At 35.3% G+C, this 13,175-nt stretch overlaps 2 protein-coding genes across 5 annotated transcripts in view; both read right to left on the bottom strand.

The window, feature by feature from the left end:
* Positions 1 to 12,677, bottom strand: part of pip5k1bb (phosphatidylinositol-4-phosphate 5-kinase, type I, beta b) — an 87,513-nt gene extending 74,836 nt beyond the window's left edge. For 2 of the 4 annotated variants that reach the window (XR_015497012.1, XM_087263173.1), the window contains exon 1: positions 12,562 to 12,677. The gene's annotated coding sequence lies outside the window, so the exon portion shown is untranslated. 4 annotated transcript variants of the gene reach the window in all.
* The window catches only part of nr1h5 (nuclear receptor subfamily 1, group H, member 5), a 612,581-nt gene that overhangs the window by 441,065 nt on the left and 158,341 nt on the right, over positions 1 to 13,175 (bottom strand). The gene's annotated exons all lie outside the window — the stretch shown is intronic.

The following is a 13,175-nucleotide window of genomic DNA, read 5'->3' on the forward strand; positions in this document are numbered from 1 at the left end:
ATCTAATAAAATAGTATGTGCTGTCATCATAGCAACGATAAAATAAATCGGTTATTAGAAATGAGTTATTAAAACTATTATTTTTAGAAATGGGTTGAAAAAAATCTTCTTTCCATTAAACAGAAATTGGGGGAAAAGCATGGTTAATAATTCTGACTTCAACTGTTTATATACAGTTATTTTCCTCCCTGCAAATAAGGAAAGGGAAATAAATACAACAGAATAAAAATATGAATCAAACTGTGCTAAAAGCATCTTTACTGGAAGAAAAAATGTTAATTATAGCTACAAAAGTCCTTCAGTGAAGAGCAGTGAGTGATTTTCTCCTTTTGTTGTTTTGATTAATGATAAAAACAGTCGGCAGCAGGAATATTGCGCACTGTTGCTTTAAGAGCAGGTCGGTTCTGGTTTATGGTTTCACTTTCACATGTCTTTTGATTCTTAACTCATTTGTTTATAACATAAATGAGGGTCAATATGAATATCAGAGTAATCTCTTTACTCAGTTATGCAGACAATCGCAACTATTAAAACAAAATTGGGAAAAAATGCAATAGGATATACATTTAAACCTGGATTTTCCTCTTTACATTTGTTATTTACGCTGAAAATTTAGAGATGTCTCGATACAACATTTTAACTTCTGATACGAGCCTTCAGTAAGAACCGATACCGATACAAATCCGATACAATAATCAGCAAAAATTATGAATATTTTACTTTTACCTATTCCATTGAGTGGAATGTATGAATGGCTAGATCAAACTGAGAACAAAAGTCAGTTACAGTAAGTATGGAAAAAAATGATAAATTTATTAATTATTGGTTGCATAAATATGAACATTTTACACAAGAATATAAAAAAGAATTAAAGAATAAATATTAAGACCCTGAAAAATATGTTAATTGAATCTCTCTTCTCAAAGTCATAGCAGGTGTCCAGCGCGTCTCTGTGGGTCAGTAGCAGCAGAGCATGCAAGTCTGTGGTGGAGTATTCTCACGCACACAGAACCGGGCCGCTGAGGTAAAGGGTGCTTTCACACCTACACTTTTGTTTCGGAACGTGTCTCGTTTGCCCAGTTAGCGCGGTTCGTTTGGCATATGTGAACAGGGCAATCGGGCTGTGTTTCGCGCCAAAGTAATCGCTCCGAGACTGCCTGAGTGAGGTGGTCTCGGCTCGATTGAAACGAACCCTGGAGCGGTTCGACTGCAGTGAGAAAGCGATCCGATCCGAGCGCGGTTATATCACAGTGTTTTATAGATATGTAATAGGCTTATAGCTATATGAAGAGAGAATTATGAGTAGGGCGAAAGTTTTGCGAGTCTCCGGATGCCCGCAAATGAGTGATGATCTCCCGGTCATCTCGCGTCTCCCTCCCAGTCCTCAAATAGGCATCCTCGCGCACACTTCTCACCCCTCCCCACCGCATCTCTCCTCAGACACGTCGCACGCGGGCACACCTTGTCAATCACCACCAAACCACCACCTCTCCTGACAGCTGGGCGGGACTCTGCAAAATAAACCCTGACACTCTGACCATTGTGAAGAGAGTTAACTCACACGTGACTTGTTTTAGCTCTTTTGGTCCGATTAGAAACTTTGCAGTGTGAAAGCGAACTGCTCCAAGAGCAAAGAGCAACAATATAACATTTGTAATCTCTGTTTCGGAACAACTGAATCGATTCACAGGTGTGAAAGCACCCAAAGTCTTATGTGTGTGAAGCGCTGTTGTTAGTCATCACAGTGGAAGCACCACGACATGCCATGACCGAATTGAAGCTCGCACGATGTGCGCTACGTGGCCATTCGGTGCCTTGCGATGCTTTGCAGTGTATACAAAACAATGTAAAGATTGCTTGACGTGAAGTAAATAAACCAGTAACGTTAGGGATGTGCTGCTGTTGATAGCGTCAGCGTGTGCTACCGTCACAATAGATTTCTATCGTAATACGCCATAACTTAGTGTAAAGAGCATGTTAAATCTTAAAGAGACTTTTTTTAGCAAGCAGTGTTGTGATCACATGGGCTTTGCATGCTGGCTCTGAACGCTGCTAGATAGAATAGCTGTAACGAAGTTCAGAGTGAATCTGACAGCTTATATCAAAGATTTTTAATGCAGTCTGATAAAGTTTTTTGGACTGATATCGGACCTACTTCTGATATCAATATCGGATCGGGACATCCCTTTAAAATTTCTCAGTTGGATTTTAAAAAATTTTAAGGTAAGTGGTTACAAACAATTAATTTGGGCTTAATTTATACAAACAAAGTGAGTTGAACATTACTAAATTTAATTTGTTTGTTTAAACGTAGCCCATATAAACTGTTTTGAACAACTTTGCAAATTTTTTTTTTTTAGCTGATAAATTTAATGTCCACCTGAAATCTCTAAAATCTCATCCATTGTTGTGCTTATTACTATTCGTGCTTCTCAGAGCATCTCATGGCAACCTCATAGCAATCCAAGGACAACTACATACATAAACATCTCAGCATTGTGACTCCAAGTTTACATAAGCCTTTAATAAGCCTTCCAATATAAAGAACTTAGCCTGTCTGAATAAATCAGTTACTTGTTGTATAAAAAGCATGTTTTATAACAGCATTAAATGTCTCCAAAAACATACTGCATACATCAACACACATTAACTTATAATATTTCTAAGAAACCACAACGTTATATAATTTCTGAAGTCTCTCTGGCAGTAATACCTAGGCAGAGCATTTCTCAAACCTTGGCATGGCTCGTGAATTGTACTTTTATAATTATTATGCCAGCAAAACATCAGCATAGTGTTTACAGATGGTTTTAAACATATAGAGCAAGCCAGCTGTTATTGCGCATATTAAGTAAAAGAAGGCATTCGCGGTCAGCAGCGGCGCTTAAGAATGCTTCTCATTATGCTTTTACAAATGTCACAAGACACAAGTGATCACGACCGCCTGCTAAATAGCCAACAGGCTGAAACAACCTCAGGGAACGCAGTTATGTAACGTGTCAAATGAAAACTGCGCTCTTTTTTTCAAAAGGTCAATGGGAGAAAATGTCCTCAAGCTAGTATTGGAGTGACAATTAACTGCATCATCTGTGTGTTTATATTGAGCAGCAAGCTGACATTGATTTCAGAGTAAAGAGGTTCTTGTCGCACTCAGGGTTTTGTCATCCAGGTTTGTTACATAAATCTTCAAGTGAGACTTTTACACATAAGGAAAAGATGACCATCATGCTAGGGATGTGTTTTTGCAGACGCTTATTTGCATCGACTGATTTCCCATTCAAAAGCATTGGCTTGATAACCTTCAACTGCGAGAGTTGCATGAAAGAAGCATGAAATCTTACGACGTTAATTATGTAATGAATTCAGTAACACTGCTAGCTTTGCTGAACATGTAATGGTGAATTAGAAATCGTTCAATGTACCTTTACAAAATATGCTTAATTCTGCATGGTACAAATAAGATACAAAGAGTTCAGATGCCAAATCCTGAAAGAAAGGTTCCTCTAAATGAGCATTTTTTCTCTTCCTCCTAAGATTATGTTCAGTTATGTTCAGCCTTAAAGGTGCAGTAGGTGATTGTCTCCAGAAACATTTTTTGTTGTGCTGGTTGAAAGTTGCTTCGCATTCCAATAGTAATGATTTAGGTAAATGATTTAAATGTATTTATATGTATTTTTATATTCTGGGTAAGGCATAAGACTAAAAAATGTTCATCCAATTAAAATTTGTCCGGCCAATAATTCCCATAATTCTACAAGAGAGTGATAGTAGTAAAAACAAGTGCTGAATCAATATTGAATTCCTGTGAATTCTCTCTACTTTCCTATCCAATAAAGGTGAAAACCTCGAAAAAATAAATAAATAAATAAATAAAAAAAATCCCATGTCTAAAGCAGACCCAACTGCAAAAAACTGCACCTTTTTGGACTAATCCAGCGGCCATTGACCAATGCGCTGTCCCATCTTATGGGATGTGGACGAAAAATATTTGTTGACAGCGCTTTAAACAGAGAGAAAGGGAAAAACATTACCTGATGGATTGTTGGTAATATTTACAGAAGAGAATCATGTCACAGTTTAGATAAATTAATTCAGCCCTCCTCCTGAAGTGACTTGCGATGCGCCTTCGCCACTTGCAATGCATTAAAACATTGTATTCCAGCCACAGCCGCGCTTCATTCTCGGAATGTATAGTTTGTCTAAAGTGATGTACACAAACTGTATAGTATACTATGACCAGGGTTACAATCAGCCAGCGCAGTCGTTCCTCCATAGTAAAATGTGAAATTTTGTGTCTGCTGGTTTGTTTACTTGCAGGATTTCCATCTGCATTTTCCCGCATGGTAATTCTGACCAATCGAAAAGCAGTTTAGGAAATACGACATAACATCTGGCCAATGAGTGATGTGGATTTTGTCACGACTGCATTTTGGTTCTTTTCAACTGGTTCGGACCAAAGCAATTAGTGTGGTGTGAAATAGACCCAAAACGGCAGAAAAATTCTAATGTATCATATGTTGCCCTTGGTCCAAATCAAATGAACCGAACCACATGCGAAAGCACCCGTAGTCACGCAAAGCTGATTTAGATTTTGTTGTTACAAAAAAGTCATATGCGTAGAAGTGTTGTTCCAAAGAGTGATGTCACTATTTTCAATTTCATAAGGGACCTTTTACAGCATCGATAATGTAGATTTTTATTTAGTTTAACAACAAAACACAAGTATAGGCTATTCCGCCAGGCCTGCTTTACTGGAGGTTAATTTGTTTTTATATTTTATTCATTTTTGAACAATGACAACCTGTTACACGCTCCATATATTGTTTACCATGCTACAAATCCCTATGGAACTCCTCATACTGTCAATAAATTCAGTAATAATGCTAACAAAGCAATGTTTGATTGAAATAAAATGAAAAGTAAATAAATTAAGGTCTGTTTAATGTTGCCCAATGTAAATTAATGTATGTAAAATGTATGAATTAATTAATAATAATAAAATAAATGAAAATAATAAATAATGTAATTTTAAAAAAATTAATTCGATAAAATTGATTTAAAAACTTGCAGAGCCCGTGTAATTCTCTGCAACTCATTTGGTTACATAAAATATATAAATTCTGAATTATTATAAATGTTATCTATATATTAAAAAATTAAATAATCAAGTGTTTGCATTTTTAAATAATTAAAAGTAAAACGTGAATTATGGATTAAAAAAGAAATTACATTTTATTTTCATTAATTTTCTTTCGGCTTATTTCCCATTCATCAGTCGCTACAGCAGAATGAACCACCAACTTATCCAGCATATGTTTTACAAAGCCCTTCCAGCTGCAACACAATACTGGGAAACATCCATCCACGCACATATACAATGGCAAATTTAGCTTATTCAATTCACAAATAGCACATGTCTTTGAACTGTGGGGGAAACCGGAGCACCCAGAGGAAACCCACACCAATACAGGGAGAACATGCAAACTCCACATAGAAAAGCCAATTGACCCAGCTGGGACTCAAACCAGCGACCTTCTTGCTGTGAGGTGACAGTGCTAACCACTGAGCCACAGTATTGCCCAAAATGTTATTTAAAAATAAAATATTTTTCAAAATGCATAAAATATTCAATTAAACGATACACAATGCACATATAATATATAATACATCTATGCGTTTCACTCACACAAACCCAAAGCAACATTACAGCTGTCTCATACTCTAAAGAGACGGAGGTGGGACAAAGCTGCATATTATAATATAGTTTTGCATCTTTATGTTTGTTTGAACTCAGAACAGAGCCTCCTCAAAGCAGCCTTAACTAGGCTGTGTAAAGGTTTCTTAAATAACACACAAGAATCTTAATATCATGTGACTCACATTGTGTTCTACATAATATTTTCCGCCCCAAAAGTTCCCCCACTGCAGGTATAATAATGATAATGGAGTCATAATCCAGTTAGAGAGATGGTATTTTACACATCAAGCTGAAAAGAGCAAGTCAAATCCCTTCCCAGCTCTCCAGTACAGATCTAAGAGCAGCTTAGTTCACTAAAACTCTGGTGTGTGTGTTTTTTTTCTTATACAGTGCTGTCTATCGCCTGTCTGCAGTCTGAAGGGAGGAATTTAGCAGGCCACTGTGGGAGCAATATAAAAATGTGCATGGGAGTGAGACCGCCAGTCACGACTGCTGTTCATCGTTCAGCCGCTGCTTTGAAAGGCTCAAGAAAGATTAAAAATGAAATGAAATGATCTGGCTTTTGATAGACATTTCTTTTTGATTGTGACTTTGATAGAGAGCAAGGATACAGATGAAACTACGTAGAAGTACATTTTTTTTTTGCATGCGCGGCATGTTGCTTATTTATACAGTAATTAACTAAAACTCAGTTTGTACAAAGTAATTATTATTAGTCACTGAATTAAATACAGAAAATTGGATGGGTTTCCATTGGATGGGTTTCCTTTACGCTGTCCCAATCCAGTTACCTTAGCTGAACATGGACTAGACTGAACATAAAACAGAGTTGTCCTAAAAAAAATGTAATTAAGAATTGTGATATTTCAGCTCATTTTAAATAAGTAATTTGAACAAGCAGCAAGTAAAATAAGTCATAAATCTACATTTTAACCTCAAAAAATATTATTAAATATATACAAATATTTTTACTTGTTCAATCTACTTAATTAAAATGAGCTGAAACAACACAATTCTTGAGCTTTCATTGAGACAACTTAATTTTTTTATGTTCAATCCACATAAATTTGTTAAAAGTGTTAAATTAACTTTTAACTTAATTTGTGTTGGAATTGTGTGGAACTCTGCATTTTTTACAGTGTGGAATTATCTGTTTAAATAATATTAGCAGACAGTATAGTTTTTTATATTCTTTATATTCCCTGTTGAATAATATTAATAGAATATTAATCAATACTGTGACAGAGCAGGCCTCAGCTGAGCTCTGGTGGGGAAAACTAGGTTCGGGGGACCACAAAAAAATTATGACGTACTCGATAGCACCACAGTGCACAGTGTTTTATTTACAGTGCTGGCAGGTGAAAACAGTCCACAGTGAAGAATATATATACACAAAAGTGTCCAAATACCAAAAATCTAAAGTAACAAAGTAATAACAAAACAGAAAAATAAAGATGGAAAAAAAAAAAAAATTTATAATAATAATAATAATAATAATATATATATATATATATATATATATATATATATATATATATATATATATATATATATATATATATATATATATATATATATATATATATGGTGGTTTGCTCGAGGTACCACTGTAACGCTCTCACTGACTTGGTTGACAAGCAACTGGCCTTGGGGTTTGGCCGCTTCTTCTATAGGCCAAACCCCCACCTTTTTTGGGTCCTGCCACTTTAGGTAAGTATCAAGTACAAGTACTTTAATTTTCACATGTAAACACTTAACACTCAAAAAATAATGTTTGTTGTGTGTTTAAACTACTTGTTTAAAAGGAGTTGAAATAAAACAATTCTTGAGGTTTTTTTGGGACAACTTAATTGTTTTATGTTTAGGCAACTTAAATTTAAAAAAAAAAAGAAATGATTTAACTTAATTCCATCATGTGGCCCCAACACTAATCAATTGTGTGGAACCCAGCTGTTTTAGTGGTTTAAATATTTTTTGTGTGCAGAGAACACTGTAGTTTGGTTGTCACACTATTGATTAGAGGTGCAGTAGGTTATCTGCCAAAATGCTATGTGTTAGCATAATATCATTGAAAACACAGTCCCACCCCTGCCGTCTAAAGCTACGCCTCCTGAAATCACGAAGGTGCAAATTAAAAAATGAAAGAGACCCACTAGATCACGTCATTTGATAGTTAAAAAACTTTATAGTACTTTAAAATACAACAATTCAAAACAAAAAACTGTATTATATCTAGCATGCTTTCAGTTGTTTAGCAAGCAAAACTTGTCATAATGTGCAATATTTCATGCATGCATCTCACTCTCTCACACACTCTACACTTATTACTAGGCCATACTTACATGTTATTTCAGAGAGAATATTCAGAGTAGCACGGTAAACAATATAGGGAGGACGTCACAGGTTGTCATTGTTAAAAAATAAGCCAATGTGAATATAAAAGCAACTTCACCTTAGTAAAGCAGGCTAGGCGGAATAGCGCTATAAACTGATGTTTTGTTGTTAAACTAAATAAAAATGTAAAAGGTCTCTTAAGAAACTGCGAATAGTCACATCAATCTTTCGCTGGAGGATTTCAGTGGCTGAACAACACTTCCGTGCATATAACCTATTCGTAAAACAACACAATCTATATTAGCTTTGCATCAAAGACGTGTAGAATGCACAAGACGTGTCATTCACATCTTTTTGAATGGTGAAAAGTGTAACTGTCAATATGGTGAATAAAGCCCCGCCTACTAGTACAGGAGCCAATCATCAGTCGCTATTTGGTGAAAACAGCCCGCCTTCTAGTACAGGACCCAATTATCGATCGCTATAGACTGATAATAATCTGGGGGAGGGGTTTGGACCAGATGTGAGTTTCTGCAGATTTTGGACGTTTAGAATTGAAACTAAATAGACAGTTGTTGTTTAATTTTATTGGTGACTCCTAATATAAAATTCAATCATAAGCTTGATAAGCAGTTTTGGAGAATCTGATGTTTCCCCATTCAGACAGAATGCTGGAGCATACTGGCCAAGAGGGGTTTCAAAGATGGCTGCTGAGTGAAATGACTTGCCTTAAAGGGACTTTGTTTGTGACTAAAATAGTTTTAAAACATAACATTACCTGTCTAAAAGAAATACTTCAGCCATGGTGTCATCCTTCCTCCAGCGTGCAAAAGTAACTCCAATATTGATTCAGGATTTAAAAAAGTTTTGATTCAGCATTTGTTTTTTTTGGTGTCACTTGTGTCCACGTGACCAGGGCACGCATGCACATGCAAACAGCGGAACTGCGTAAACAAAGCTGAGCAGGTATACAAATCTACATTTGTCAACAGTTTGCTACTTATCAGAATTATGGGAATTGTCGGACCAATAAATTTTAATTGGATGGATGGATAAAAAATTTGATTTTTATTCTTATGCCTTGCCCAGAATATAAAAAACACATATAAATACATTCAAATAATTTACTTCAAAAAGTGAGTCAGGATGCCAATATTCTATTCTATACATTATATTGTTCTGCTACCAGGCACAAAAGAACCACCATCAAACAAACTTCTCATACAGAATTAATATAGTAAGTTCAGTAATGCTGCAGGATGCTCTCTAAACATCCACCTGGAAAAGGATCTGGGCAGGAGACACTGAGCTTAAGTCTACAAACATTAGAGGAATATTTCTTCTTCCTTTCATTGTTCTTGGCAGTCATGCGATTTTGTGCCTTCAGGTACAAAGCTTGTCTAAACAACTGCCCAGTCATGATTATTTTTGGTTTTCTCATCACCCCATACAATCTGGTAAATTGCAAACAATAACCAAGAACGTTCAACTTTTCTCATCAGATGTGTTTCCTAAAATGATTAGACTATATATTCAATTTGTATAGTAGAAAATAATTTTATTATTTTTATTATTATTATTAATATTCATTCATTTTCTTTTCGGCTTAGTCCCTTTATTAATCTGAGGTCGCAGCAAAATGAACCGCCAACTTATCCAGCATATGTTTTACGCAGCGGATGCCCTTCCAGCTGCAACCCATTACTGGGAAACACCCATATACTTCCATTCACACACATACAGTAGGGACAATTTAGCTTACCCAATTCACCATTACTGCATATCTTTGGACTTGTGGGGGAAAACGGAGCACAGGGAGGAAACCCACGCAAACACGAGGAGAACATACAAACTTCACACAGAAACGCTAACTGACCCTAACCCTGCTGGGACTCAAGCAGCGACCCTCTTGCTGTGAGGCAAGAGCGCTACCCACTGCGCCACCATGCTGCCCTATATAAGAAATATAAGATAAATTCTACAGTTATTATATATTACCAGACAATCCCTGCTGATACATACAGAAAACATACATGCAATGGAGAGTATATATATACTGAAGCTATATACTATACACACAGCAGTGCAACAACTGTATAACCAAGTTATATCTGAAAATGCCGGGTTTTGCCATGTTGCCATTGTTAAGCCAATTTGCTACGCCGTAAACAAAAACACGCGACACTCCCACCTCTGAGTTCATCTGATTAGTCCACTGCTCTGGAACTAACAGTATGACAAATGAGCGCCTCTGTGGGTGAAAGTTAAAATCATTTTATCTTCTCACGGCATCTTAGAAGTGTATAACGGTCACACACGTTTGTAAAACAATGGAAATATAAGATATGGTCTCATCTCATGCTCACGTGAATAAGTGAGTTTGGATTGTCTCAATGTACAGTGATTTTGCTTAAGACAAATAGTACAAAGGTAGCAAAGACACATTTTAAACTTTCAACAATCTGCAGATACGGCATGTATAGCTCTGGGGTCAAGAAGTACTCAGATTACATTATCCTATAATATTATTTTTTAAGTTAGTTAGTTATTTAGATAGTTTATTGATGTGTTTAAAAGTAAATGTGGGTTATAGAGTAATTGCAGAGCTCCTCTATTAAAAAAAACAAGTTCTGAAAGAGATCAAGCCTCAGGTAATAAAAATTAACTGAAAAGTAATGTAAGGCATTACTTACTATAAAAAGTAACTAAGTAATGCAACTAGCTATTTTTTAGGGAAGTAACTCAATATCGTTTATTACTTTCTAAAGTAACTTTCCTCAACACTGGTCTTTAATAGGCATAGGACGATGACCAACTTCAAGGTTTACCACAATTTGAAAATGTCAAAGTTTTAAAACCGGCAGAATTTTATGTTATACGGTTCTTACGTACATATATGTACAGTTTTTAATTTTTTTGTGACTATTTTATTTAAGTTTTTAGGGCAACGGTATCTCCAGCAGAAAAGGACCCTCCACATCAAAACCTACTTGTCCAAAGTATTTTAAATGTATCTTAGAATAAAATATACTGCGCTTAATGGGGAAAAATATTTCTTACCCAGACATTTAAAAGGATACAGTGAAACTGTGATATTTTTATGCAAGGTTATCATACCGTCACAATCTAATACCGGCCAATGCCTAGTCTTTATATTCATTATTGACGGACTGTTTAAGCGCATTTTTGCACATACTTATATTAAATTCAAATCTGTCTACCCTTCCATCTGTCTGTCTAATCTGGGCATCAAAAAATATATTCTTTTCCAATTTTCCAATTAATAAAAAGGAATAAAACAAACAAAATGGAGTAAAGAAAAAATATCTATCTATCTATCTATCTATCTATCTATCTATCTATCTATCTATCTATCTATCTATCTATCTATCTATCTATCTATCTATCTATCTATCTATCCAATCTGTATAGTTACAAGAGAAACATGATACTTTTTTCCATATAGCCTAATGATAACTTGTTTTCTACAAACTCTTGTTTTCTGTATATACTCCCTATTTCTATATTTTATACAAGATCAACCATAAAACTATTATCTAAATATTTAGCTTTTCTGCAAATATTCAATATATATCTCTATGGAATGTTTTTAATCTATAAAGTAAGAAAACAACATACTTTTTGTTTCTTCTTGTGCAGTTTCTTCAAAGCATATTTAAAACAACCCTGGTCATAGTCAATAAAAATACTGCTCAATGAAATACAGTTAACACTTGAAGCTACAATGTGTTGTTTAAGTGTTCCCTGCATTTTTGAGCAGTATATAATGGTTGTCACTTAAATGAGTACTTATCAAGGGATATTTTCTGTATATTCGCATACTTTAAAATCCTGACAACAACAAAAACTACTTACAAAAATAAAAAAAAATAGCTTGTAAAAGCTATTTACACCCTTTACCTCAGATAAAAAATGATACAATTCACTAAAGGCAGATGAAATTTATTGTAAATATAGTTACTGATACTGTTGTGAAAACTTCCCATATGACAACTTCCCTCTTTAAACAATTTCAAATCAAAAACGTCTGAACAATCATAAAAACAGCATCATTTTAATACAAACATTCACGTTTAATTAAATGTTCCACAAGAAAAGCGTAGTCTATTGACAGCTGATTAGATTGTGAGATGTGTCAACATATCAAGACTTTCGTTAAGAAACCTCTTGTCTGCAATATTACGTAATTTTTACCACATTCAAACAGTAAAAGGTAAACAATTTTAGCATATTTTTACAATCAAAATTACACAAATAATAATAGGCTAATATAGAACGTAAAGTAAATGTGCTCTATATGCTATGTTGACTTTTTTCTACATGTGCACTTTAAAAAGTATGCATAGCTCATATGTCATACAATTAAACGCATGAATATGTCAAATATGACGTCTTTGCTTTAAAGGGGCGAAAGAACACACCGCTGACCTGGTTGGTACAGGTGTACGTCCATCTGACAGCTTCAGACAGGTTATGTCGCAATAAACATCATTTGAAATACGTCTTACCTGTCCTCTGGGATGCAGGTCTGTATTGCTTCCTGAGAGAGAGGGAGAGATTTGGGTGTACTCTGATATTCCGAGAGGCTGTAATGTTTCGCACACTAGAGGTAAGTGTACTCAGTGTCCCTCTCTACTTTGTGGAATGGTTAATGAAGGCGACAGAAGTCACACGGCAGCGAGTCTCCGCCTCCTGCACTTCATTCCTGCAACTGCAGCCCAGTGAGTCAATGAGGGACGCCACCTGCTGGCCTCGACTTGTATTTCGTATTGATAGTGAAAGTATATAGGCTTTGAATTGCACTTTACACTGAATACTAGTATCTTGCAAAACAAGTAAAAAAAAAAACTTATTATGCACTGTCACCCAAGAAAAGAATAGACATGTTAAAACTATTTTGTTAAGCCACCCTCTGGTGATATTTTGAAAAGAAATAAAAACACAATTCAGGAGTTTAGAAAGAGTAAATTTTATTTTGTTTGACCTGTAAATCATGTGAAAACAACAGTATGAAAGATAAACTTACAGATAGAAAAAAAAACTAATTAATATGCGCGCTCATAATAAATCAATGTGGTCTTAACCGTGTTGTGCTGGACCGCAGTGCAGATAAAACAGACCT

Source organism: Danio rerio, chromosome 8 (assembly GCF_052040795.2).
Source record: "Danio rerio strain M-AB ecotype USA chromosome 8, GRCz13ab, whole genome shotgun sequence".
In the NCBI taxonomy this organism is placed as follows: Eukaryota; Metazoa; Chordata; class Actinopteri; order Cypriniformes; family Danionidae; genus Danio; species Danio rerio.